The sequence below is a fragment of the Rhinolophus sinicus genome, chromosome 17 (genome assembly GCF_057876585.1).
Source record: "Rhinolophus sinicus isolate RSI-liver-muscle chromosome 17, RSI-T2T, whole genome shotgun sequence".
In the NCBI taxonomy this organism is placed as follows: Eukaryota; Metazoa; Chordata; class Mammalia; order Chiroptera; family Rhinolophidae; genus Rhinolophus; species Rhinolophus sinicus.
The window spans coordinates 114,450,562-114,476,477 of record NC_142517.1 but is presented as its reverse complement, the minus strand read 5'-3'; the positions used below and the strand labels follow the sequence as shown (position 1 = coordinate 114,476,477).

The following is a 25,916-nucleotide window of genomic DNA, read 5'->3' as shown; positions in this document are numbered from 1 at the left end:
CTTTCTTTCTTTTTTTTAGTAAATGGTGATGGATCAATTGGATATCTATCCTCCTACCTCATACTCTACACAGAAATATTATAAATCTGAATGTAAATAACAGCATACAAAGGAAAATAGCTTCATGACCTTGGGGTAAGCAGAGAGTTTCTAAGGAAGATTCAAAAGTATTAACTATAATGGAAAAGACAGATAAAAGTGATTTCATTAAAACTAATTTGAGAAACCATTAAAAGAGTAAAAACTCAAGTCACAAAATGTAAGAAGACATTTGCAACATATATAACCAAAAACAGCCTGTGTACAGAATATACAAAGAATTCCTAAAATTTAGAAAATGCAGGTCAAATATATGATGATGGAAGGAGAACTGACTCTGGGTGGTGAGCACACAATGTTATATATAGATGATGTATTACAGAATTGTACACTGGAAATCTGTATAATTTTACTAAGTATTGTCACCCCAATAAATTTAATTCAAACAAGAAGAAAATGCAGGTAAATCTATGCTAGTGGTTAATAAACTTCTCTAAAGAAAATACTAAAAAGCTATAATGCACATGAAAAGTGCTCAATCTTATTTATTCTCAAGAAAAAGCAAATTAAAATCATTATGAGATGCCAATACAAACCTATTAGAAAGGCTAAAATTAAAAAAAAACTGATAACATCAAATATTAGCAAGTATGGAGAGCCACCAGAACTTTTAAACAAGTCTGTAAGGAGTATAAATCTGTACCACTTTGTAAAACTGGCAGTATCTATTAAAGTTGAATATACACGTACTTTATTACTCAGCGATTTCATTCCTAAGTATGCATTCACTGAAATGCACATATCTACTGACAGACATGTCAAGAATGATCATAGCAGCATTATTCCCAAATGCTCCAAACTGGAAATTACCATATAGCCATTAACAGTAGAATGGATAAACAAGCACTTAGATATTATAAATATGACTAAATTTGTTATTTTGAGACATTTCACTAATGCAATGTTGAGAAAAAGAAGCCAGAGACAAGTATGGCTTGATTGTTTCGTTTGTATGAAGTCCACAAAAGTTAAAACTAACCCACTTTATTAAAAATCAGGATAGCTGTTACCTGGATAAAAGGAGGAAGCAGAGATCAGGGAGGGGGCTGAGATCAGAATGGGTTATGAGGAGGGCATCCGAGGTGTTGGAAATACTGATTTCTTGGCCAGAGTATCTGTGGATTTGCTTTTAATTCATTGACAATTATATCGCAATGGTTATAAATTCACATGAATTTGTAAGACGTAATACAGAGAGATCCTATGTGTCCTTTATCCACTTTATCCCTAATGGCAACATCTTGCAAAACCATACTGCAATATAACAGCCTGGACACTGACAGGGTACAATCCCCCAATTCAGGTTTCCCCAGGTTATCAGTACATTTGTGTGTGTGTGCACGTGTGTGCTGTGTATTTAGTTCTGTACAACGTTATGACATCTGTAGGTTTGTTATCCACCACCTCAGTCAGCATACAGAACAGTTCCATGACCGCAGGATCATGCATGTTTCATAAGAGCCACTGCCCTCCCCAGTCCATACCTAGCCCCTGGCAAAATTAAGTCATTTTAAAAATGTTATATAAATGGAATGATATACCATGCAACCTTTTGAAGTTGGCTTTTTTTTTTTCTTTTTTGCATCATTCCTTTGAGATACGAAGTCGAAGTCGGACAAGTAAGTTCATGAACTAAGTTCAGGAACTCAATTGTCTGACCTTCATATATTCAAGTTAATGTGTATCAATAGTTTTCTTCCTCCCTCCCTCCCTCCCTTCCTTTTCTTCCTCTTCTTCTTCTCCTTCTTCTTCTCCTTCTTCTTCTTCTTCTTCTTCTTCTTCTTCTTCTTCTTCTTCTTCTTCTTCTTCTTCTTCTTCTTCTTCTTCTTCTTCTTCTTCTTCTCCTTCTTCTCCTTCTTCTCCTTCTTCTCCTTCTCCTCTCTCTTCCTCCTTGTCCTCTTCCTCTTCCTCCTCCTCCTCCTCCCTCCCCCACCCTTCCCCTTCCTCTCCTTGTACTTCTTGTAGTACCACAGTTTGCTTAACCAACCCATCTGTTGAAGGACATCTCAGTTGTTTCCAATTCTTGCTATTATGAGTAGAGCTGCCATGGACATTCATGCACAGATTTTTATGTGAACATCAGTTTTTACTTTAAAAATCTTCTAATCCTGCACAAACTCTTCCAAAAAATTGAAGAAGAGACAGTACTCCCTAACTCATTTTATGAGGCCAACATTACCCTGATACCAAAACCTGGTAAGGACAGCACAAAAAAAGAAAACTACAGACCAATATCTCTAATGAATACTGATGCAAAAATCCTAAATAAAATTCTAGCAAATCGAATACAACAATGCATTAAAAAGATTATTCATCACGACCAAGTGGGGTTCATCCCCGGGGCACAAGGATGGTTCAACATACGCAAATACATCACATAAACAAAATAAAGGACAAAATCATATGATTATATCAATTGATGCATAAAAAGCATTTGACAAGATACAACATCCATTTATGATTAAAACACTTAATCAAATGGGTATAGAAGGAAAATACCTTAACATAATAAAGGCCATATATGACAAGCCCTCAGCTAATCTCATAATTAATGGAGAAAAACTGAAGCCCTTTGCTCTACGTGCAGGAACACGACAGGGCTGTCCCCTATCACCTCTGCTTTTCAACATAGTGTTGGAAGTCCTTGCCAGAGCAATCAGGAAAGAGAAAGAAATAAAAGGCATCCAAATTGGGAATGAAGAAGTTAAATTATCACTCTTTGCAGATGACATGATGCTACATATAGAAAATCCTAAAGACTCCACCGAAAAGCTATTAGAAACAATCAACGAATACAGTAAAGTTGCTGGCTACAAAATCAACGCACAAAAGTCCATTGCCTTCCTATATACTAACAATGAAATCTCAGAAAAAGAAATACAAAAAACAATTCCTTCTGCAATTGCAGCAAAAAGAATAAAATACCTAGGAATAAACTTAACCAAGGATGTGAAAGACCTATATGCTGAAAACTATAAGACATTTTTGAAAGAAATTGAAGAAGACACAAAGAAATGGAAAGACATTCCGTGCTCATGGATTGGAAGAATCAACGTAGTTAAAATGGCCATATTACCCAAAGCAATATACAGATTCAATGCAATCCCCATCAAAATCCCAATGGCATATTTTAAAGAAATAGAACACAAAATCATCAGATTTGTTTGGAACCACAAAAGACCCCAAAGAGCCAAAGGAATCTTAAGGAAAAAGAACAATAATGGAGGTATCACACTTCCTGACTTTGGCTTGTACTACAGGGCTACAATCATCAAAACAGCATGGTATTGGCAGAAAAACAGACACATAGACCAATGGAATAGAATTGAGAACCCAGAAATAAAACCACATAAATATGGACAGATAATTTTTGATAAAGAAGCTAAAAACATACAATGGAGCAAAGACAGCCTCTTCAATAAATGGTGCTGGGAGAATTGGATAGCCACGTGCAAAAGAATGAAACTGGACTGCTATTTGTCACCAGTAACCAAAGTTAATTCAAAATACATCAAAGACTTAAGCATAAGACCTGACACAATAAACTGCATAGAAGAAAACATAGGTACTAAACTTATGGACCTTGGGTTCAAAGAGCATTTTATGAACTTGACTCCAAAGGCAATGGAAGTAAAAGCTAAAATAAACGAATGGGACTATATGAAACTTAAAAGCTTCTGCACAGCAAAAGAAACCATTGACAAAATAAAGAGGCCACCAACTGAATGGGAGAAGATTTTTGCAAACAGTGCCTCCGATAAGGGGCTAGTATCCAGAATAGACAAGGAACTCATGCAACTCAACAACAAAAAAACAAACAACCCAATTGAAAAATGGGCAGAGGACTTGAAGAGACATTTCTCCAAAAAGGACATACAAATGGCAAATAGACATATGAAAAAATGCTCAACATCACTAATCATCAGAGAAATGCAAATCAAAACCACAATGAGATATCACCTCACCCCAGTCAGAATGGCTATCATCAACAAGACAAATAGTAACAAATGTTGGAGAGGCTGTGGAGAAACAGGAACCCTCATACACTGTTGGTGGGAATGCAGACTGGTGAAGCCATTATGGAAGGCAGTGTGCAGGTTCCTCAAAGAATTACGAATAGAATTGCCATATGACCCAGCAATCCCTCTCCTGGGTATCTACCCAAAAAATCTGAAAACATTTAGAGATAAAGACACGTGTGCTCCAATGTTCATTGCAGCTTTGTTTACGGTGGCCAAGACATGGAAACAACCAAAATGTCCTTCGATAGATGAATGGATAAAGAAGTTGTGGTATATATACACATGGAATACTATTCGGCAGTAAGAAAAGATGATATAGGAACATTTGTGACAACATGGATGGATCTTGAGAGAGTAATGCTGAGCGAAATAAGTCAGACAGAAAAAGCAGAGAACCATGTGATTTCACTGATATGTGGTATATAAACCAAAACAACAAAAGAACAAGACAAACAAATGAGAAACAGAAACTAATAGACACAGACAATAGTTTAGTGGTTGCCAGAGGGTAAGGGGGGTGGGGGGTGGGGGGTGGGAGATGAGGGTAAGGGGGATCGAATATATAGTGATGGAAGGAGAACTGACTCTGGGTGATGAACACACAATGGGATTTATAGATGATGTAATATAGAATTGTACACCTGAAATCTATGTAATTTTACTAACAATTGTCACCCCAATACATTTAATAAAATAAAATTAAAAAAGAAATGTTCTACCACTTTTTGTGGGCCTCCACATTTTCAGATTAGATATGCACTTTCATTCAACTTTGTGTTGGTCTGAATGCAATGTATCCTTTCTCTCTGGCTGCTTTTAAGATTTTCCTTTGTCTTTAAAGTTTTGGAGTTTAATTATCATTTGAATAGTCATTTATTTTCTTGAGTTTATCTTCAGAGTTTGCTCAGCTTCTTAAATGTGTAGGCTGTGTCTTTCACTAAATTTGGGAAGTTTCAGACATCAGACCTTTCTTTATCTTCACTCTTTCTCCCTTCCTAGGACTTTTTAGGACCAAAAACAGATTGTTGTTGTTGTTGATGTTATTATTATTATACATTTCCCTGAGGCTGTTTATTTATTTCAGTCTGTTTCCTATATGTCATTCAAATTGAAAAAATTCTGTTGATGGGTATTCAAATTCATTGAATCTATACTCTCTCATTTCCGTTCTACAGTTAAGCCTAGTGAATGTTTTGTTTGAAACAGCTGTTTTTTTATTTTTGAATTTTTTCCAGCTTTATTGAAGTATAACTGAGAAATAAAATTTATATGTCTAAAGTATACAATGTGATCATTTCCACTTAGTAATTTTCTCATAGCTTCTATTTCTTCACTGAGACTTTCATTTGTTTCAAGAGAATATATTTTAAAGTCTTTTCATTATAGCTGTTTTTAAAATCTTGATCAGGTAATTCTCATATCTGATTCATAGAGTGTTGGCATCAGTGATTTTTCTACAAATGTTGCCATCGTGGGAGATTTTCTATTGTGTCCTAGACATGTTGACTATTATGTAGGAGACTGGATTCTATTTAAATCATGTGCTTTAGTAGGTCTTCACCCTGCTGAGGTTTAGCACAAAGGTCCTGGACTACTTCTGTGGGCTGTGGCTCCAATGATAATTTAATTATCAGAATGCTTGTGATGTTATTTTGGTCTGTCTGGTTTAAATGGGACCGTTGAGGCTCCCACTAAGTAGCCTGAGAGGGCAGAGAAGCATTTCTGCAGGAGAGGCCACGTGATGTACTGTGGTATGGGGAGTGGAATCTGAGGCTCACAATGACATCTTTCCTGGCTGGGTTTTTGTGGTGGTGGGTTTCCTTGCCTGCTGGGGAAGAGAGCCCCTTCTGGGTTGCGCACTTCATGTAGCAGATTTCCTGCCAGTGCTCCTTGGTTACCCTGGTGCTTCCGGGCAGTCGATTAAGGTTCTGATATGCTAACAACATCTAGTTAGTATACCCATTAATTAAGTACGAAACTTGCAGGTTAAACACAAGATATAGCCACGCAGGCACACTACTAATCACATCCGAATTTATGTGTCTGCTCATGTTGCTGGTGTCTTTTCTAGACATCTTTTTGAGAGTAGAACCTTGAAGCCAGCAAGACAAAGTGTGCCTTTCAGCACTGCTTAAGTGTGTCTTGTTGTTTCACTAAAATTGTGACTTCGTGGCAAACTGTTGAATTTGACAATACTCCACCACAATTTTATATACGTTTTTCTCTGAGTTGTGATAGAGTTTCCTCTTCAACTGAGATTCTTCACACAATATCATTCTTTAAGCAATAGTGGAAATAAAATACCTTCTCAGCCCTTATATCTCATAATATGCTAATATCAGCAGATATTGACCACTTACTATGTGTAACGCACTGTGTTATGCCTTGAAATATATGGATGACATCTCCTAGAAAACTGCACAGACCCAGATCTCTGTTATAAAGGGTGTGCTTTAGGGGTCAGAAGAAGAAGAAATCACATCAGGCCAGGTGGTCAGCTACCCTTCATGACAAGGACTGGACTTCAGCTAGATGCCAGCTCCAGTCTCTTTCTTTGGACCCATTTTTTTCGTTTTCACACTGTATTTGGAGAGACAAGTATACCCATCTTAGAGTTAAACAAAATTGTAAACTAGTATCTGTCAATCAAAAGTTCAGAAAGGAGCTGTAGTTTGGTTTTTGAACTATCCCTATGACAGACAGACAGAGAGACAATTTAGACACGGTGTGTAATGTGAACGTGCCTATTTAGTTAAACTCTATTATAAAGTATGTCCAGGTGTCATAAGCTGTTCTTAGTAGTGTCTGTGCCAAATTGATTCATACAAAGAAGGATCTGAGCAAAATCCCAGATTTGAGTTCGGTGGACCCAGGTTCACTGAGCCTGCCTCTTAATGACCACATGCTCTTGGAAAGTCATTCAATATCACTGGGCATCAATATCTTGACTTACGAACAGAAACATTAATTTAAAGTTTGTCAGTTTATCAAGGTGTTGGTGAGGAGTGCAGGTGCAGTCTCTCAATAAAGGATTAAGTACTCCTTTATTGAGATCCTTCATAAAGGATTGTAGTAATTCACCATTGCAATCTTCACACACCCGTTGCCAATATCATTGTGTCATTCTCTTGTATGTGCTTGCCTAGTTTTCTATGGAGGAAAAAGAAAGATTGACAATTTGAGGTCTGAATGCCATGTTTCTGTCTCCTCTGGCATTGATGAAAATATGTCTAGGTCACTATAAAAATAGACTGGGGACAATTTGAGATGCCTCCATGCATATGCAGCAATGCTAAGAGCCATGTAGCATAAATAGAGAAGGAAAAAATAGAAGAGAGACATTTCCAAGCATCCCTTTTTTCAAAGGACGAAATCATAAGGCCTGGATGACAGCTGTTGACCTTCTTAACACAGGAGTAGACCTTCTCTGCATACGAGGACTGACGATTAAGTTCGCAACCTTGCCACTGTATGCTTACATTGGCAGCACTGTACAAAGAGCTTGGTAAGGTTTCATAAACTTGGTATATAAGTGTCTCACAGCTGTGTTCATGTGAACATGTGGTGATGTCTTGCTGAGTGGTGTTCATTATTGTTGTTGCGTGTTTTTGTGTGCTGTCACGAGAATGTCTGAGGTTGAGTTAGAGCAAGGAACACACGTTAAATTTCTTGTTAAACTTGGCAAAACTGGAAGTGAAATCAGGGACATGTTGTCCAAGTTCATGAGGATAATGCCATGAAGAAAATGGCAGTGTACAAACGGATTAAACATTTTTTAGTGGGAAGAAAACGTATCACTGATGAAGAGAGGTCAGGACGGCCAGTAATGAGCAGAACTGATGAAAACATTGCAAAAATTTGTCAAATTGTGCATCAAATTTGTCAACTGACTGTGAGAAGCATAGCAGACCAAGTAAACACTGATAGAGAAGCAGTTAGGAAAATCTTAACTGAAAATCTTGATATGAGAAAGGGGTGTGCAAAAACGGTCCCCTGAAGGAGCTCACTGGTGAATGAAAGCAAAGAAGAGTCGAAGTTTGCCAAGACCTTTTGGAGAAGCAAATTATGTTTTGGGCCATGTTATCACTGGTGATGAAACATGGGTGTATCAATATGGCCCTGAAACAAAGTGTCAAAGTGCACAATGGAAGTCAGCCAATTCTCCACAAAAAAAAATTCTGTCAGTCCAAATCAAAAGTCAAAAAAAATGTTGCTAATCTTTTTTGACATCAGAGGGATGATTCATTATGAATTTGTACCAACTAGACAAAACAGTTAACCAACTTTACTATTTGGAAGTGTTGAAAAGGGTGCTTGAAAAAGACAAAAGCGATCTAAACTTTTTGCCAACAGTTCATGGCTCTTGCATCACGACAATACACCCCTCACATGGCATTGTCTGTAAGGGAGTTTTTAGCCAGTAAACAAATAACCGTATTGGAACGCCCTCTCTACTCACCTGACCTGGCTTCCAACGACTTCTTTCTTTACCCTAAAATAAAGGAAATATTGAAACGAAGACATTTTGATGACATTCAGGACATCAAGGGTAATAAGATGATTGCTCTGATGGCAATTCCACAAAAAGAGTTCCATAATTGCTTTGAAGGGTGGACTAGGTGCTATTATCAGTATATAACCTCCCGAGGGGAGTTCTTTGAAGGTGACCATAGTGGTATTCAGCAATGAGGTATGTAGTACTTTTCCTAGGATGAGTTTGTGAACTTAATTGTCAGACTTCATTATCTTGCTCAGTGTGTTATGAATCCAACCCAAATGATGCAAACCCATGATGCTCAGTATGGAAATAGTTCATTCATTCTCTGGGATTCCTTTGTCTCTAGGATGGTTTGGAATATGACATTACCTGTGGATGGTCTGGCAGTGCTCCACAAAACTTTCCATGAGGACGGAATGGCATCAAGACCTCTGAGTGCAAGAACTAGAACAAATAATCCTAAGATTTATACGGAACCATAAAAGACCTCAAATAGCCACGGCAATCTTGAGAAATAAGAACAAAGTGGGAGGTATCATGATACCTGACATCAAATTATACTACAAGGCTATAGTAATCAAAACAGCATGTTATTGGCAAAAAAACAGACACATAGATCAATGGAACAGAATAGAGAGTCCAGAAATGAATCCATGCTTATATGGCCATTTAATCTACGACAATGGAAGCAAGAACTTACATGGTAAAGACAGTCTATGTGATAAATGGTGCTGGGAAAACTGGACAGATACACGCAAAAAAAAAAAAAAAAAGAAATTGGACCACCTTTTTATACCATATACAAGAATAAATTCAAAATGGATTAAAGACTTAAATGTAAGACCCTAAATCATAAAATTCCTAGAAGAAAACATGGAAAGTAAATTCACAGGCATTACCTTTAGTCATTTTTTTTTACTAATATATCTCAGGCAAGGGAGGCAAAAGAAAAATTAAACATATGGGACTACATCAAACTAAAAAGCTTTTTCACACCAAAGGAAACCATTAATAAAACAAAAAGGCACCCTCTGAATGGGAGAAGATATTTGCCAATGATACATCTGATAAGGGGTTAATATCCAAAACTTGTTTAAAAATTCATATAACTCAACACCAAAAAAAGCCAAGCAACTCTATTAAAAAATGGGCAGAGGACATGAAGAGACATTTCTCTAAAGATGATCTATAGATGGCCAACAGAAATATGAAAAAAATGCTCAATGTCACTAATCAGTAGAGAAATGCAAATAAAAATCACAATGAGATATCACCTCACTCCTTTAAGAATCGCGATCATCAATAAATCAACAAACAACAAGTGTTGGTGAAGATGTGGAGAAAAGGGAACTCTCGTGCACTGTTGGTGGGATTGCAAATTTGTGCAGCCACTACGGAAAACAGTATGGGGATTCCTCAAAAAATTGAAAATGGAACTACTTTATGACCCAGCAATTCCACTCTTGGGTATATATAAAAAAAAAAAATCCAAAACACTAACTCGAAAAAATATATGCACCCCTTTGTTTCCTGCAGTGCTATTCACAATAGCCAAGATATGGAAACAACCAAAATGCCCATTGATAAATGATTGGGTAAAGAAACTGTGGTACATTTATGCAATGGAGTATTACTTAGCCATAAAAAGGAATGTAATCTTACCATTTGCAACCAGATGGATGGACCTTGAGAATATTATCCTAAGTGAATAAGTCGAACTGAAAAAGACAAATGACATATGATATCACTTAAATGTGGACTCTAAAGAACAGAGTAAATGAGCAAACAAAACAGAAAGAAAAAAAAGACCTGCGAGTGCATGCACTATCTTCACAACTGTGCCGGCTGTCTTGGCTGTGATCTGGGGACTAGCTGTGTGGCTGCGTGTGCTTCAGGGAAACCAGTAGCTGTTTCAGGCACTCGGGCAGAGAAGTGTGACTTTCTATGGCACCTCTTTCATTGTCTTTTAGAGCTCTGTTCAGAATCACCCAGGACCGTCATTTTATAGGATTCCTTTACAGTCCATTGGATCGCTTCTAAGAGCAAATCTGATAGAGTGATGTCTTACAACCCTGGTGCTTTCTGACTTGGACATGAAATGGAGTGCAGAGATAAACAGATGTAGGAAGGCCAGCCATGCCACACACAGACCTGCGGTGATAGGCGGGGTAGAGGGACTATGGGGACATTAGGCCCAAGCTCCTCAAATCAAGGCTTTGGGCAGAGCCAAATAGGTCTGTGAGTGGAGTGTAGTCAGCATGAGAAACGGACCCCAAGGACCCCAGGGAACAACTCTCCCTTTACCCTCCTTTTCAGGTATGTTCTGGTTCTACCATCTTGGCGTCTATCAGCACACCTATGATGTGCTGAGGACCTTCAAGGCACTTCCCAGTTCATTCAATATTCATGAAATATTTTGGTAAGGTTGGTTACCAACATGGTGGTAACTGGTATTATATCTGCCTTCTCTACTTATACATTTTCTATACTACAGGTATCTTACTGCACATATGTTGGGATGAAATGACCACTGTGGGCTGCACACAGACTTTCCCCTTCCACAAGCCCCTGTAAAAACATTAAAAATACCAGTCCAAATCCCCCCCCCCCCGCCAAGCCCCCGTTCCTTCCCCTGCCTCTGCCTTGTGAAGGACTCTTGCTGTTCAGCACCTATTGTGTAACTGGCTTGGAGGGTGGAGTAGATCAGCATCAGGGAGATGACCAGACAGGAAGCTACACTGAAGGAGGTGAGGTCAGTGTTCTCGCATGGAGCTTGGGGATGAAGGGGAGGACAGAAAGCAGGGGGCTCTGGGGTAGACAATAAGGAGATGGTTTTATTTTATATGGAGGTGGGTTTGGTGGGTGGAAGGCACTGGAAAGGATAAGGCACAACAATTAGAGAAATTTAAAAAAAGGGAGCATGGAAAATATCGCTAGTGTTCAGCTTTTCCTCCCCTTAATGCCTTTGAAGAGGGGCTGATGAGGAAGGTTAGCGCTGCTTTGGCTTACAGGCTGAGCCCATTGAACTAGACACCTCCCAGAACTGACACTGCAGGGTGCAGCCTCCTGTGTCTGTGTCAGATGTTAAAAATTATATCTCTTAGCCTGGCTACCGAGGGGTCACTCCTGGTCAGCATGAGCCACTCTGGGGGCAAAAGTGGCACTAAATTCCTTTTGGCGAGATAGATATTTTTTTCTTTTTTCTCTTTTTTTACCTTTTATCATTGGATGTATGTGGCATACAGGCTGAGATTATAGCCCAGGGAGAGAGAGAGAGTGTGTATGTGTGTGTGTGTGTGTGTGTGTGTGTGTGTGTGTGTGTGTCCCACAATTCAGCCATAAACTAATAATTAAAATTGTTATTTTTCTTTAGTCACTCAAGAGACAGTGCCACCTGGGACGTATACACAGTCTCCAGGACTCAGGCATGACTATGATGTTTTTTTTAAACCTGGCCTTCTAGGAGTCACCCTGCATCGAGCAGCTTACTAGTAAGTTCAGTGTTTCTCAGAGGTTGTGCTTTAAGCCCCTGGTGCAAATGAGGCGTCCACCCTTGCTGACTGATCTACATCTGGCATTGAGGGTCTTTTCACCTGTCACCCTTTTCTTCTCTGATTTCTCCTCACTGGGTGGCGCTTAGCACTTACAACAAGCTTCTAAGCACCCAGGATCCTCAGAGGGGGCTCTTCTTGGTCTTGGCTGTTTCTTTCCCTGGTTCTCTCAATGAAACTCAGGTTTCTCTGTATTTAGACTGTTGCTACTAGTATCATGGAGCTGAGTGTCTTCCTAACTGCTTTCCATCAAGACCTCCATCTTTTGTGTGTGTCGCAACACCTTTAAGGATACAATTCTCTACTCCTTCTTCCTTCCACATAAGGTCAGTCCTCCAAGACAGAGCTGTGTTGCACTTAGTCCTTATGCTTCCCCCCCACACACACACCCTCCACACACACACTCGGGGCAGAAATTCTGTACCCCTGTACAAGATCTGAGGTAGGGACAGTGGGATGGTACCCCTTCCCTATGAGCAGGCACCGCGGGTGAGGAGTGATAGCCACTGGACTTCTTGGTTTGCCTCTCCTGACATGGAACCTCTGCCCTGTGACACGTGATCTGGGCTGGAAGGCTCAGAATCCTTGCGCTTTCAGCTGTTGCACCTGCGGTAGAGCTTCTGTCCTGTGCAGAGAAGCCGGTTAGGGTAGGGAGCCTGTCTTCTCAGCGTTCGCTTGGAGCTTAGGCAATCAAAGGCTGGAGGAAGTGAGAACCATCAGCAGCCTGCTCCTCCCCGACTATGCAAACTGGGAGATGGAGAAGGAACCCCATCCTCTTGGCCTCATCGTCTGTGTGGAGTGACAAAGGTGGAGCCGGATAAGAGGGCTGGAAGGGATGTGCAGGGAGCTGGCATTGCCACAATAGCCACATACTGGGTTCTCACCAAGACACAGTAGATGTTGTTTAATAATATTTCTCCATTTACTGTACGTCCGTAGGACAATTTCCACAGCTTTTACATGATTGTTTTTTCATAAATTTCTCCAGTTTAACGATTATTTTGCTGGTGAGAAATTCCACTGCTTCATTTTTTCGTTCAAACTCCATTAAGAATCAGGATATTTCAGAAAGCTGTGTGTCTGTCAGAAAGTCTGTGAGGTGCTAGAACTTGCAGCCAAAAGTATTGGCTCCCTCCCCAAACTGCACTAGACTCAAATTCCTCATCATCCCTCCTGTGCTTGTATCCTAATTCCAGCTTGTCACAGACCTTCAGCACAGGGCCGAGCCCTCTGCTGGCAGCCTCCAGCCACGTCCCTGCTGTCTAACTTTGGGTACATAAGATAACTTCTCTGACTTTCAATGTTGTCCAGGTCTAAACGGCTATGATACTTGTCAGTGTCTGGAGGATTTAGAATGTTATGAACTCAAGCCCTGGACTCAAAGAGCTCCCCCTCTCTGCAGCACCACCTTTTCCTCCCTAGTTTTGTACAGCAAATGACACAAAGGAAGCATGGCTCTTCAGTGTGTGTCTTGAGAAGCACAGGCTAATCAGGGCCTGGACCCCTTGGCCCATCTCCTTTGTGAGTCACATCAAGGGTTCTAGTGCCACTCAAAAGTATGGTCCACTCCAAAGCGTTTCCTCACACAGGAAGCAGCAGCATCACAGGAGCCTGTGAGAGATGCACAGTCTGAGGCCCGAGCCCATACCTGCCGAATCAGAAACCCGGGGTGTGGGGCCCATGAACCTGGCTTTAGTAAGCCCTCTGGGTGATTCTCAAGTTTGAGAAGCGCTGGTTTATCATCCACTGAAAAGCAGAAATAATCCTTTCCTCGCTGAAATTAATTCTTCATTAATATTAACCCCTCTTAAAAGCCAGCACTGCCTAGAAAAGGAAAGCTTAAGGGAGAGAGGATGGGGACAAGTATGAAGGGCAAGAAACTCAGTAAAAATACAAGAAGCATTTTCCCTCCAATGCTTTAAGCTGTTAGGGCAAAAGCATCAGTGTTTAATCCCCTCTTTTGTGAAGCGGGCAGTGGAAGAATGTACTTTCCCTCCTGTTGTGCAGATCATCGCAGTCTGCCCAGCTCTGGCTCCATGACCCCAGGCTGCAGTGGCCACAGAGAGTCTGGCCAATATGAGGTCCCTCAGAGAGAGTGGAAGAGCAGAGTCCTCTGTGGCTGTGGGTTGGTTTGTGGCAGCCATGGCATGAGTATTTATGAAGGTTGCAGGGGCTGGGTGAATGGGGGCTGTTGTGTAAGGGCCAGTGGAATTCAGGTAATTACAGAAGTCCATGTTTGCCCAACACTGGGGAGTCTGGAGGAAGCCTGGGCTACTGGTGTCTTATCCCAATTAATTCTTAGTCAAGACCATCCTGTAAATTTTACTTTCTCAACTATGTTAGTTCATGAGGGTTGTCAAAACAAACTACCGCAGAATGGGGGGCTTAAGCAACAGCAATTTATTTCTCACAGTTCTGGAAGCTAGAAATGTGAGATCAAAATGTTGTCAGGGATGGTTCTTCCTCAGTCCTCTCTCCTTTGCTTGTAGCTAGCTGTCTTCTCCCTTAGTGTTCACATGGTCTTTCTTCTGTGTGTGTCTCTGTCCTAATGTCCTCTTCTTAGAAGGACAAAAGATATATTGGGTTAGTATCTACTAAATAGCCTCATTTTAACTTATCTACTTCTTTAAAGACCTTATCTCCAAATATATTCATATTCTGAGGTACTGAGGGTTAAGACTTCAACAGACGAATTTGGGGCAACACAATTCAGCCCATAACACCAACTTTTGTAATAACCTGAGGCTTTGAGTGACCGGTGTTTGTCAGCGTTTGGGCAGCTCGTGAAGGAGGATTTGAGCAGGCCCTCCAGTCTCCGCAGAGCGTGCTGTGTTCTCTCTTCCGAAGCTGCTATCCTCTGTGTCCCTCCAGGTTCCCCACCTTGCTGCTTGGAAGCCTCTGCTACTGCTGGTCCTATGGGGAATAAATGTAACCATTAGCTCCTAAAGCAGTGCAGAACCTGTCACTGTGCAGGCCACTTCAACTCCCAGTCAGAGCCCCATGGTGCTCCCCCGATGTCCCCAGGTGAGAGATAGAGCCCCAGGCCCTGGTGGAGAAAAGATCACCCAGGTCCCATGAGGTGCCATGATGTTCTCATAATTGCCTCCTCTAGCTTTGTTTGTTCTCCTCCCCCTCTCCCTCCAAATTCAGTAACCATGAATGCCATGTCCTGCCATCACCCTTGCGCATCAAATAGAACAATGACTAACCTTCCCACAGTGTCCTTAACAGGCTAGCTCTAGAAGAGATGGCCTTTCTGCCAGGCGTGTCCATCCGTGGTAGCCCCACACAGACGAGCATACAGATTGCAATTGTGTGGGCATTAGCAGTCCCACAACGAACAGACCTAATTCGCGGCCTCATGAATATTTGTAAAAGGAATTCCAAATCGAGGCGAGTCACATTCCAGCCTAATGCGAGTGAATGGCCAGAATGCTAATGATTTCAGGATATATATCCGTGCCTGTGTTGTGCTGTTATATCATTATCACCACATGACGTGTGTGATGGGCTGCAGGGAATTGTCCAGATGCAGCCAGGTGTGCTTACTGGTCCAAACAGGTTCATCTTCCCTTTGCTGTCTTTTGCTTTAAAAACAAGTATGGGAAAGTAATAGCAGAAAAGGAATTATGTTATAAGAACACACACAACGTTTTGCAATTTGATGGTGCAGTGCCCTTTGCTGGGGAGTAGGGCATCTCTCTTCTTCTCCTTTGGATCCTAAGATGACTTTGCCAAATGTGCTCATTTTACTGTGAGAAGTGAGGCTAGATGCCTGCCTGGGATTGCAACCTGCTTGACGTAAAGAGAGAAAGAAACACACTGAATGAGTCACTCCACTTGGGGATAAAGTGTCCAGTTGGTATTATTAAGACTTAATGAGTACATTTCAAGCAAATGTCTGGCAATTATTTTCTAGTGATGTATGACAACTTGCTGTTTGTACAGGCTTACAAAATGTTACAGCATTTCATTAATTTGCCCTTCATTAGCTATGTAATTTTGCTAATGATCCCATCTGCATCATATTCTGCCAGCTTACTGACAAAGCCTTGTGGAGAGCAGCAGGGTCTGCCCCTGTGCCCGTGATACATGAACACAGGACGCCCTGAGCCCCTCCCACTGCTTTTTTCACCTCTGCTTCAAAGTGGAGCAAATCTCATATTGACAAATGAACAACAAATCCACATATGAAATTGCACATTTATTGGAAAGGTAGAAATGTGAAATTAGCAAATCTGTTCATTGTGTGTGATTGCCCTAGGAGAACGAGGCTGTTCATCAACTGCGTTTCCTCCAGGCTGGTTTAAACACATCTGTGCTATCCACATGTAGGTTCTGCGCTCGCTCCATTCCCCAGCCACACCAGCAGGGAGCGGCTGCTCTGCCTGGGGGAGGAGCGGTGAGGGCAGGGAGCTGCGGCGGGGGAGGGGGGAATGGGGGATGGAGGGGTGAACGGGTGGTTGGGAGGGGCAGAGCACTGTGTGCAGCCGCGCGGCATCCTGGGGGAGTTCTGGCCCGCTGCAGAACATTGCAAGGCTCAGTTCGCCTCTGTGAACCTCTTTCCTCATTTGTGAAGTGGAGACAATGACCACACACTTCGTAGGGATGCTCAGAAGATTAAATGATGCACTCATGGAAGCTTCTTGGTAAATAGCAGAGAACCACAAGTAATAAGTCTCCTCTCTATCATTGAGCAGGAAAAAATTAATCCAGGCCCTGAAAGCAAGGAGCCAAGGGAGGCAGGGGCTGTTGAGGATGTGAGGTAAGCCTCTCATAAGCCTTTAAAGCAGAAACATAAATAAAAGCTAGTTTTTAAAGTGAGGAAAGTGCAAATGAGAGAACACAAGGTCAGCCCTGTTTGCAGCACCTTCACCTGTAGGCATGTGATTCTCATCAGGCCTTGGACACTGGCCTCTGAGATGGCGCCAGCTGACCGGCCCATAGATGAGAATGAGATGACATCCTTTTGTCATTTTCATTGACTGTACCTGAATCTAAGGAGTTTAAGCATCTTACTAGATGGGCCAGCTGGTTTTCTTTTCTGTGAGTTGCCTGCACATATCCTATCCCATTTACTTTGTTGTATTGTTTTTGTCTTGATTTATAGAAGTTCTTTCTGTATTCTGGTGACTATTATAGTTTTTCTTGGCAAATGTCTCCTCCAACCTAGTGTGTCTTCTTTTAATTTTGCTTATTTTGGATCATAAATATTTTATTCTAATGTATCAAATTTATCAATCTTTTATGTTCTGTGCTGTTTTGTCTTTTAAAAAAATATTTACCTACCATGATGTGATAAAAATGTATTTTCTTCTAAACTTTTGTGTTTTTATTGTTCATGTTGAAATCTTTAATCCACCAAGAATATACATTTTATTTATTTGTGAGCTAATTTTATGTTATTTTCCCATAAGCAGGTCAATTGTCCCAACACAGTAACTGAAGAGCCAATTTGTAATGCTGCATTTTTACATTCATTCTCCATATACCTGGCATGCTCTTCAAATTCAGGCTTCAGCTAAATTCACTTCCTTGAAGTGAGGAGAATGGAGAGACAGGGAAGGTAATAACAAGTTGAAGATAAGGCCCTCCATCCGCCATTTCTTTGATTAGAGTAACCACATTCCTAATTGTCATATGTCACAGGACTATCATGAAAATTTATAGCCTCTGTTTTCTTCCCTGTGAGGCAGGATCAGCTTATTCCCTTCTTTGCCCTCCAAGAAGGGAGTAGCTTTCTTCCTGAACTGATTGTTTTACCTTCTGTGAAATATAATTGAGAAGAAAAGAGAAGAGGAGGACAAAAGATGTGCCAGGCTATATTGACTGAGAAATGTTTCTGAGTTCGGAAGAAAGTATAAGGTGTTGAAAGTATAAGGGAGGAAAGGAAGGAGGACGTGAGGGGTGTTGCAGGATGAATGAACGACCTACCACCTAACATCCTCCAGGTGCAAGTGAAGAACAGACTTTTAAGATGATTTCATTATTTCATTTTGGTGGTGAACTGCACTCAAATGCAACAGTGCTTTGAGATAGAACTACATGGACATTGATTCCAGGAAAGATTTCATTTCAAAGTTGATGGTTAAAGTTCAAAGTTAAGATGGCAGTTTGAAATCACCGCATAGCAGTAAAACTGACCAAGAGCAAGCACAGATCACTGAGATTATAATATTACAACATGAATGCAAACAAAACAAAATAAAACTGTTGACTAATGAAGGAAATATACCATTCTGCGTAGGCACAGACTCAAATGTTAAATTTTGTTCTGACATCCCAGAACCTCATTAATCCTGAAAATGTGAACTAGTAACCCTAAAACCGAAGAGAAGCAAAGTGAATGGTTAACCTTCACATTTTCCTGTTGTTCTTAAAGCAAAGAGATAGTTGGAGCTGGGAGAAATAAGTGAGAATGAGAAGAGTACACAGCAGTTTTGTATATCTTAACATTGAGGCTTCATTATTCCCATTGAGTCAAGGAAATATCCAAAGCCCGAGGGTGCTCATGTCCCAGGCAAGGGAATTACGTATTAGTGTGATGGTGATGGGGTATAGGGGCTGGAGGAATTCTGGTGCAGAATATTAAAGCTTCTCACAGGACTAGCTGTACATGGGTCATCGCACTAAGGCTGCCGACAGAGGGACCCCAGACCCTCCAGGTGCTCACCATGTCCTCAGGCCACAAAGACCTACCAGAGTTCAAAGCACTCACCCCTGTCTTCCGATGATGACTAGAAAGAGGACAGCAGCTGGCTCCAGATACTGCGTGCTGAGAGGGAATGAGTCACTCACACTCCACCACAGAAATGTAGCTGCACTACCTAAGCCTGAATGGGAGGGAAAGAAAAAACATGGCAACTGTGAAAACTCACTGCCACAAAACAAATAATAATAATAAATGAATGATTGAATATAAAGACATGTAGTGTATCATGCCCAAGACATGCAAAAACTATAGGAAGAAAATAAACCTAAGTGGATAAATACAGGAAAATATATCAATATTCCTTTACAACATAGAATAGGTTAATAAGAACACAAATTTTAAAGCTCTAAGAAAAGGTAAAACACACACACACACACACACACACACACACACACACAAAATGAGACCAAAAGAAAGACTAACAATTTAAGGACACAAATTGGGGACCAAAACAACACTCAGACCCAGTGAAATATTAAAAACAGTGAAGAACTGAATAGTCAGTACTGGCAATTGAATTACCTGCAGAAAGCCTTGATTTAAAATAAGCAAAGCAGCACACCACCACTCTAGCGGAGCTCTTGGTCTGCTGCCCCACCCCCGCCCTTGCCTCCAGTGCATGTTCAAGATCCAACACCATAACTGACTCCAAGCACTTCACAACCAATAAAAAAGGAAGAATCTTTGAATTAAAGGCTGAGGTCAACAATGAAAAGAAAGAAGAGAGGAAGGAGGCCGTGAAGGAAGTAATTGTGAGACAGGTTAGTTAGCATGTTGCTAGGTAGACAGGGAGGTCGCTGGTGGAATAAACAAAGACAGCCATATCCTGAAACTTCAGGTTTTGAAATCATTCCTTTGTTCCAGGACATAATGTAACAAGGCCTTGAGGTTAATCATAAAATTCCTTTTGGCCTGACAAATGGAGCAGATCTGATAGATAAGAGTGGGTTATTTTCCTTCAGAATGGGCAAGCAGAACAAACCTGGTAGAAAAATTTTATTAGAAGGTACCAGTTCCCTTCCTCAAACAGCGCCCCTTCCCCAAACAGACGAGGGAAGGTATAAAAGAGCTTTTGCCTCAGTCACTGGGAACTCCCATTTGGGACCCCTTTCACTCAGGAGCTCTGACCCATGGCTTTCAATAAACTATCTTCTTTTTAAAACTCTTTGTGTTTCCTAGGTCCATGTTTCCATTCTTTGGTCTCACAAAACACAATCCTGACACTCACTCACTCACTCACTCCAAAGTCCCCTACATAATTTGGGGGCTCACACAGGCAAAATTCTCCTTCAATTGCTGCTATGACAGTGGGGGAGGATGTTAGCTCTCTCTTTTCAGATGTAGTGAACTGTGTGCAGACCAAAAACCTGGAATTAAAGAAGCTTGTGTATCTCTCCTTGATGAACTATGCCAAGAGTCAGCCAGGCATGGCCATCATGGCTGTCAACAGCCTTGTGAAGGGCTGTGACCATCCCAATCCTCTGATTCGGGCCTTGGCAGTCAGAACGCTGGGTTGCATACAGTGCTTGAAGGGTGAAGCTCCTTATGCATGGTAAAACTCCATGACATCAGTGCCCAAATGGTGGAAGATCAGGGATTTCTGGACTCTCTGTAGGATCTCAGAGCAGATTCAAATCCAACAGTGATGGCTAATGATATAGCAGCACTATCTAAAATCAGTGACTTTCACCCAAACAGATCTGAACCCACAGAACATTAACAAGCTGCTGACAGCCCTGAATGAGTGCACTAAATGGGGACAGATTTTCATCCTGGACTGCCTATCTAATTACAACCCTAAGGATGACCGGAGGTTCAGAGCATCTGTGAGTGGGTGACTCCCTGGGTATCTCATGCCAGCTTAGCAGTGGGGCTTTCAGCAGTAAAAGTCCTAATGAAATGTCTAGAGTTGTTACCCAAGGATTCTGACTACTACAACATACTGCTGAAGAAGCTGGCCCCTCCACTTGTCATTCGCTTCTGGGGAGCCAGAGGTACCCTGAGAAACATCGACTTAACTGTCCAGAAAAGGCCTGAAATCTTAAAGGCGGAAATCGAAGTCTTCTTTTTGAAGTACAATGATCCCACCTATGTTAAACTGGAGAAGTGGACATCATGATTCATCTGGCATCCCATGTCATTATTGCTCAGGTTCCGGCAGAACTGAAGGCAGGTGCCACAGAGGTGGATGCTGTGTTTGCAAAATAGTGCGGGCTATGCACCTCTGGTGTGCCATCAGGTGGGGCAATCTGCAGGACGCTGTGTAAGCGCATTGCATGGTCTCATGCAGACCAAAGCAAATCATGTGGCTGTATAGAGCATTAATTATGAACACAAAATGAACTCTAACAATTCTGATACCTATGTCAGTCACCAAGCGACAGTCATGCCAGAGCACCACGTGAAAGCTGTAACCAGTGAACGCCTTAACCAGAGAAATCCAGATGCAGGTGGAGTGTGACTATCTGGACGGCTTTATTGGATTGTAGATGAGCTTCATGGGACTACAGATGGGCGCACTGCACCGTCTTGAGCATAAGATCAGCGCTCTGACGGCTCATCACTCAGGCCTCACCTGACGAGTTGATAGCCACATCTGCATTCATCCCAGATGGAATGCTGGGAGCTTTGCCTCCTGACCATCTCACCAGCCTGGCCCGATGCCCGACACTATGAATCCCAGAGCCATGTGGACTCTTGGGGAACTCTGGACTCTCTCTTTCTCTCATCCTTCTTTCCTAAGACTCTTTGCCTTGCCTAACCCTATTGCTTGTGAGCCTCTTGTGTGAAACCGCTCTACCTTGACCATTGGAGGCTGTCCTCTTACTGGAGCCTTGGTTAATGCCCATGGTAAACTGAGTCAGTAGGTCTAGAGCCATGGCTTTAGTCTAATAAAGTGTGACATTGTGGAAAGACACAGACGTGTGTGAGACTGCTACTCTGATAGTCATGCGTCTCTCACAACAGTGGTCCAAGAGGTGATGGTTGTCATTAGGGACACTTCCGCAGGGACCCCCTAAGAGTGAAATATCATCACCACTCTGTGTGAGAACTTAGGCTCCAGCGGCTATGGTTTGGATCGTGGAAGACTATGCCGAAAGGATTGACAGTGCAGATGAGTGACTAGAGAGCTTCCTGGAGAGTTTTCATGATAAAAGCACCCTGGTGCAACTTGCTCTGCTTACTACCATAGTGAAGCTGTTTCTCAAGAAGCCATCAGAAACACAGGAGCAAGGACAGCAGGTCTTGAGTTTCGCAACACAGGATGCTGACAATTCTGACCTTCAAGATAGGGGCTATATTTATTGGTGCCTTCTTTCAATGGACCCTGTCACAGCCAAAGAAGTAGTCTTGTCTGAGAAACCACTCATCTCTGAGGAGACATATCTTATTGAGCCAACTCTGCTGGATGAGCTAATGTGCCGTATTGGTTCTTTGGATTCTGTGTACCACAAGCCTCCCAATACCTTTGTGGAAGGAAGTAATGGCACAGATAGGTGTGGCACCTGGTGGATATGTGGCTCCTAAGGCTGTATGACTGACAGCAGTAAAAGCTAGAGGCTTGGAGATTTCCGGGACATTTACTCCTTACCAAGGACACATCTATATGAAAATGAACTTCACCAACAAAGCTCTGCAGCACATGACAGACTTTGCAATACAGTTTAGCATGAATAGCTTTGGTGTCATTCCTCAGCACTCCTCTGGCCATCCATACACCTCCAATGCCAAACCAGAGAAGTGACGTCTCCCTGTCTGTCAATACCTTAGGCTCAGATGGAACCTGGGCCTAGTGATGAAGACGAAACCTCTGAATAAACTGCAGGTGGTTGTGAAAAATAATACAGATGTCTTCTAGTTCAGATGTTTCATCCCACTCAATGTGCTTTTTGTAGAAGATGGTAAAATGGAGCACCAGGTCTTCTTTGAAACATGGAAAGATATTCCCAGTGATAAGGAGCTTCAGTTCCAGATTAAGGAATGTCATTTAAATATGGATACTGTTTCTAGCAAATTGTAAAACAACATTTATACTACTGCCAAGAGGAATGTGGAAGGGTGTGACACGCTGTACCAGTCCCTGAAGTTCACTAATGGCATTTGGATCTCGGCTGAGCTTCATATCCAGCTCGGAAACCCCAATTATACACTGTCGCTGAAGTGCAGAGCTCCTGAAGTCTCTCAGTACATCTACCAGGCCTATGACAGCATTTTGAAAAATTAATAGACTGGTCTGGTGCCCTCTGGCCACCCTATGATTGGTGAAAGCCAAGAACTCTTAACTGGAAGAAATTGTATTGCTATGTAGAATCTGAACCCAAATACAAGGCCATCCTTCAAAGTACTGACTAGTCTAATGTGTGCTGATATTAGGGCACAACCTGTTGGATAGTTTTAGCTGCTTGTGAACATTTTAGCTGCTTGTGAACTGCTTAAATCACTTCCCACCTCTTATCACCTGCTGCTGCTGTCTGTCCTTACTTGTAGGCTTCTCTATATTGGCCGGCATTTTTTAGTGTAGTTTGATATTTTGTAACTGAGACCTCATTTAAAAAGCAGAAAAATATTAAAGTAAGGAAAAGTGTCAAAAATAAAATAAAGCAATTAGAGACAAGATGACATGGAAGAAAGACAAAGTTATCTAAAGATAACTAGGTCCCTGAAAAGGAGACCTTAGCAAAGGTAACAAAACACATATTCTTATACACAAGGAAAAACTTACCCCAAGAGGAAACTTCCTAATTCTGAAATTCAAAAGTACATATCAGATTCCAGGAAAATCAGGTAAACTAACCTCAAGTAGATCATGCATAGAATGGCATTTTGTGAGGGGGAAGGAGATGGCATCAGATTTTTCTTGGGCACTATTTGATGCCATAAAGACATGAAATTAGTTCTAAATATTCTAAGGGAAATAAAGTATTTTCAAGAATAGTGTACTAAACATTCAGATATTACAGCTCCAGGCTGATCATCTCAAAGGTGACAGATTTGAAGAAGCATAAGACCCTTAAGCTCAATTTGAAAACAAAAACAAATTGAAACAAATGAATAAACAAACAAAAGCCTACCAACAGTGAATGGCAGCCAGTGGAAGAACTTAGATATGGGAGAGCCAAAAGAGAGGGCAGTCAGGGCACCAAGCTTTGGACAAGTTTACACATTGTGACAAGGCTAAAAATCATAAAAAAAAAAGTGTTTATGTAATCAAATGTGAACATTATAAACATTGCCAATATAAAAATAATAATTGATTAATATGACCTGTAGGGAGGGAAGCTGAGAGGAATGGGGAAGCAATATTGTCCTTATATTTCAATAATGTCCTTATATTTCAGGTGCTAAGTTGAAACTATATAAAATCAAAACATGCAGTTTAAATTATTACAACCTCTTAGCATTTTATAACCTATTTTCTTATTGTTAAAAAGGTTTGTTCTATAATAAGATTTCTTATAGGGACAAAACTTATATTTGAAGCCCTATATTAAGATTACTAGCTAGAGCACAGAGACTGGAGCGGAGGGACCAATATGAAAGTGAGATGTGGGAAAGGATAACTGAAGAAAATGGGAAGGCAAGGCAGAAGCAGTGGGGAGGGGTCAGATGGATGTGACAGAGATTTGGAAGTAGAAGCAGGAGGATGTGGGGATACATTACAGAGTATGCATGGAAGGCTCACAAAGGCCCCAGGCATCTAGGTGGGGCCAGCCAGGAGCAGTGGTCAAAGTCTAAAGACAAGGCTGAAAGAGGCAGGGTCAAGTGGGAGAGTGAGAGAAGGAGACCTGTGCAGGAGCAGCCAGTGGTGATGGGCCATAGTCTGCTTCCTCCCCCATGATTATGTGCAGCAGTGTTCACCTGACTCCATTCATCTGACTCAAAGGCCATGCAAGTTCAAAAGTGTATGGCTGCACACAGCAACTCCGGACAGGTTCTAGTCCCAGCAAACATGAGCGTGCTGAGACTGACACAACTTCTAACACCATGACTCTGGAATCTCAATCAAATCGTGTTTTAACTTTTATATAAGCACAAACAACCCAAAAGCACTTTCTAGCCATTTAGCAGATGTCCTTGTCTATTCTACTCCTTCTACCTGGGGAAGGTGCCCCAGGTAGAAGGTCCATAAATGGGCACAGCTTCCCTACTGCTGAGTTGGCAGTAGCTGCTCCTGAGAGTCTGGCCCCTGGTGCAGGGAATGGACGCTTCATCTTGCTTTTTCAAAGGCTGCCAAACCCTGTTTGGGTGATTTGGCTGGGCATCCTCTAAGGCCCATGCTTTGTCAGGGCTAGCACAGTCTGAGCTCTTTGCGTGAGCTAACTTGTTTGCATGTCATGACACCCCTGATGTGGCAGATTATGCTTTGCAGATGTGACCACAACACTGCCACCATCCTATGGTTAATAGTAGCATGAGACTTTGATGCCCTCCAATGGTGATGGGTGTCTCCTTGAAAGTCAAGCTGTTTTGACTGTTCTGGTCAATAGCATATGGTGGAAGTGATACAGCAGAGTTAGCATGTCCCTAGGTAGACAGGGAGGTCCCTGGTAGAATAAACAAAGACAGTCATATCCTAAAACTTTGGGTTTTGAAATCATTTCTTTTCTCCAGGACATAATGTGACAAGGCCTTGAGGTTAATCATAAAATTCCTTTTGGCCTGACAAATGGAGCAGATCTGATAGATAAGAGTGGGTTCCTTTGCTAATTCCTTTAGGATGGGCAAGCAGAACAAACCTGGTAGACGGATTTCATTAGAAGGCGCCAGTTCCCTTCTTCAAACAGCTCCCCTTCCCCAAGCAGGCAAGGGAAGGTATAAAAGTAAGAGCTTTTGCCTCAGTCACAGGCACCCACATTCGGGACCCCTTCCCGCTCAGGAGCTGCAACCTCTTCTCCTGCCTCTAATAAACTATCCTCTTTTTAAAACATTTTGCCTCTCCCTGGTCCGTGTTTCCATTCTTTGTCTTCACGAGACACAATCCCGGCCCATACCCAGAAACTGCTAGCAGATCCAACATCACCTACATCAGAAGT

At 41.7% G+C, this 25,916-nt stretch overlaps 1 pseudogene; it reads left to right on the top strand.

Annotated features, from left to right (window-relative positions):
• The first annotated feature begins 15,184 nt into the window (after positions 1-15,184).
• LOC109460514 (AP-2 complex subunit beta-like) lies at positions 15,185-23,107 on the top strand (annotated as a pseudogene).
• Positions 23,108-25,916: the final 2,809 nt, after the last annotated feature.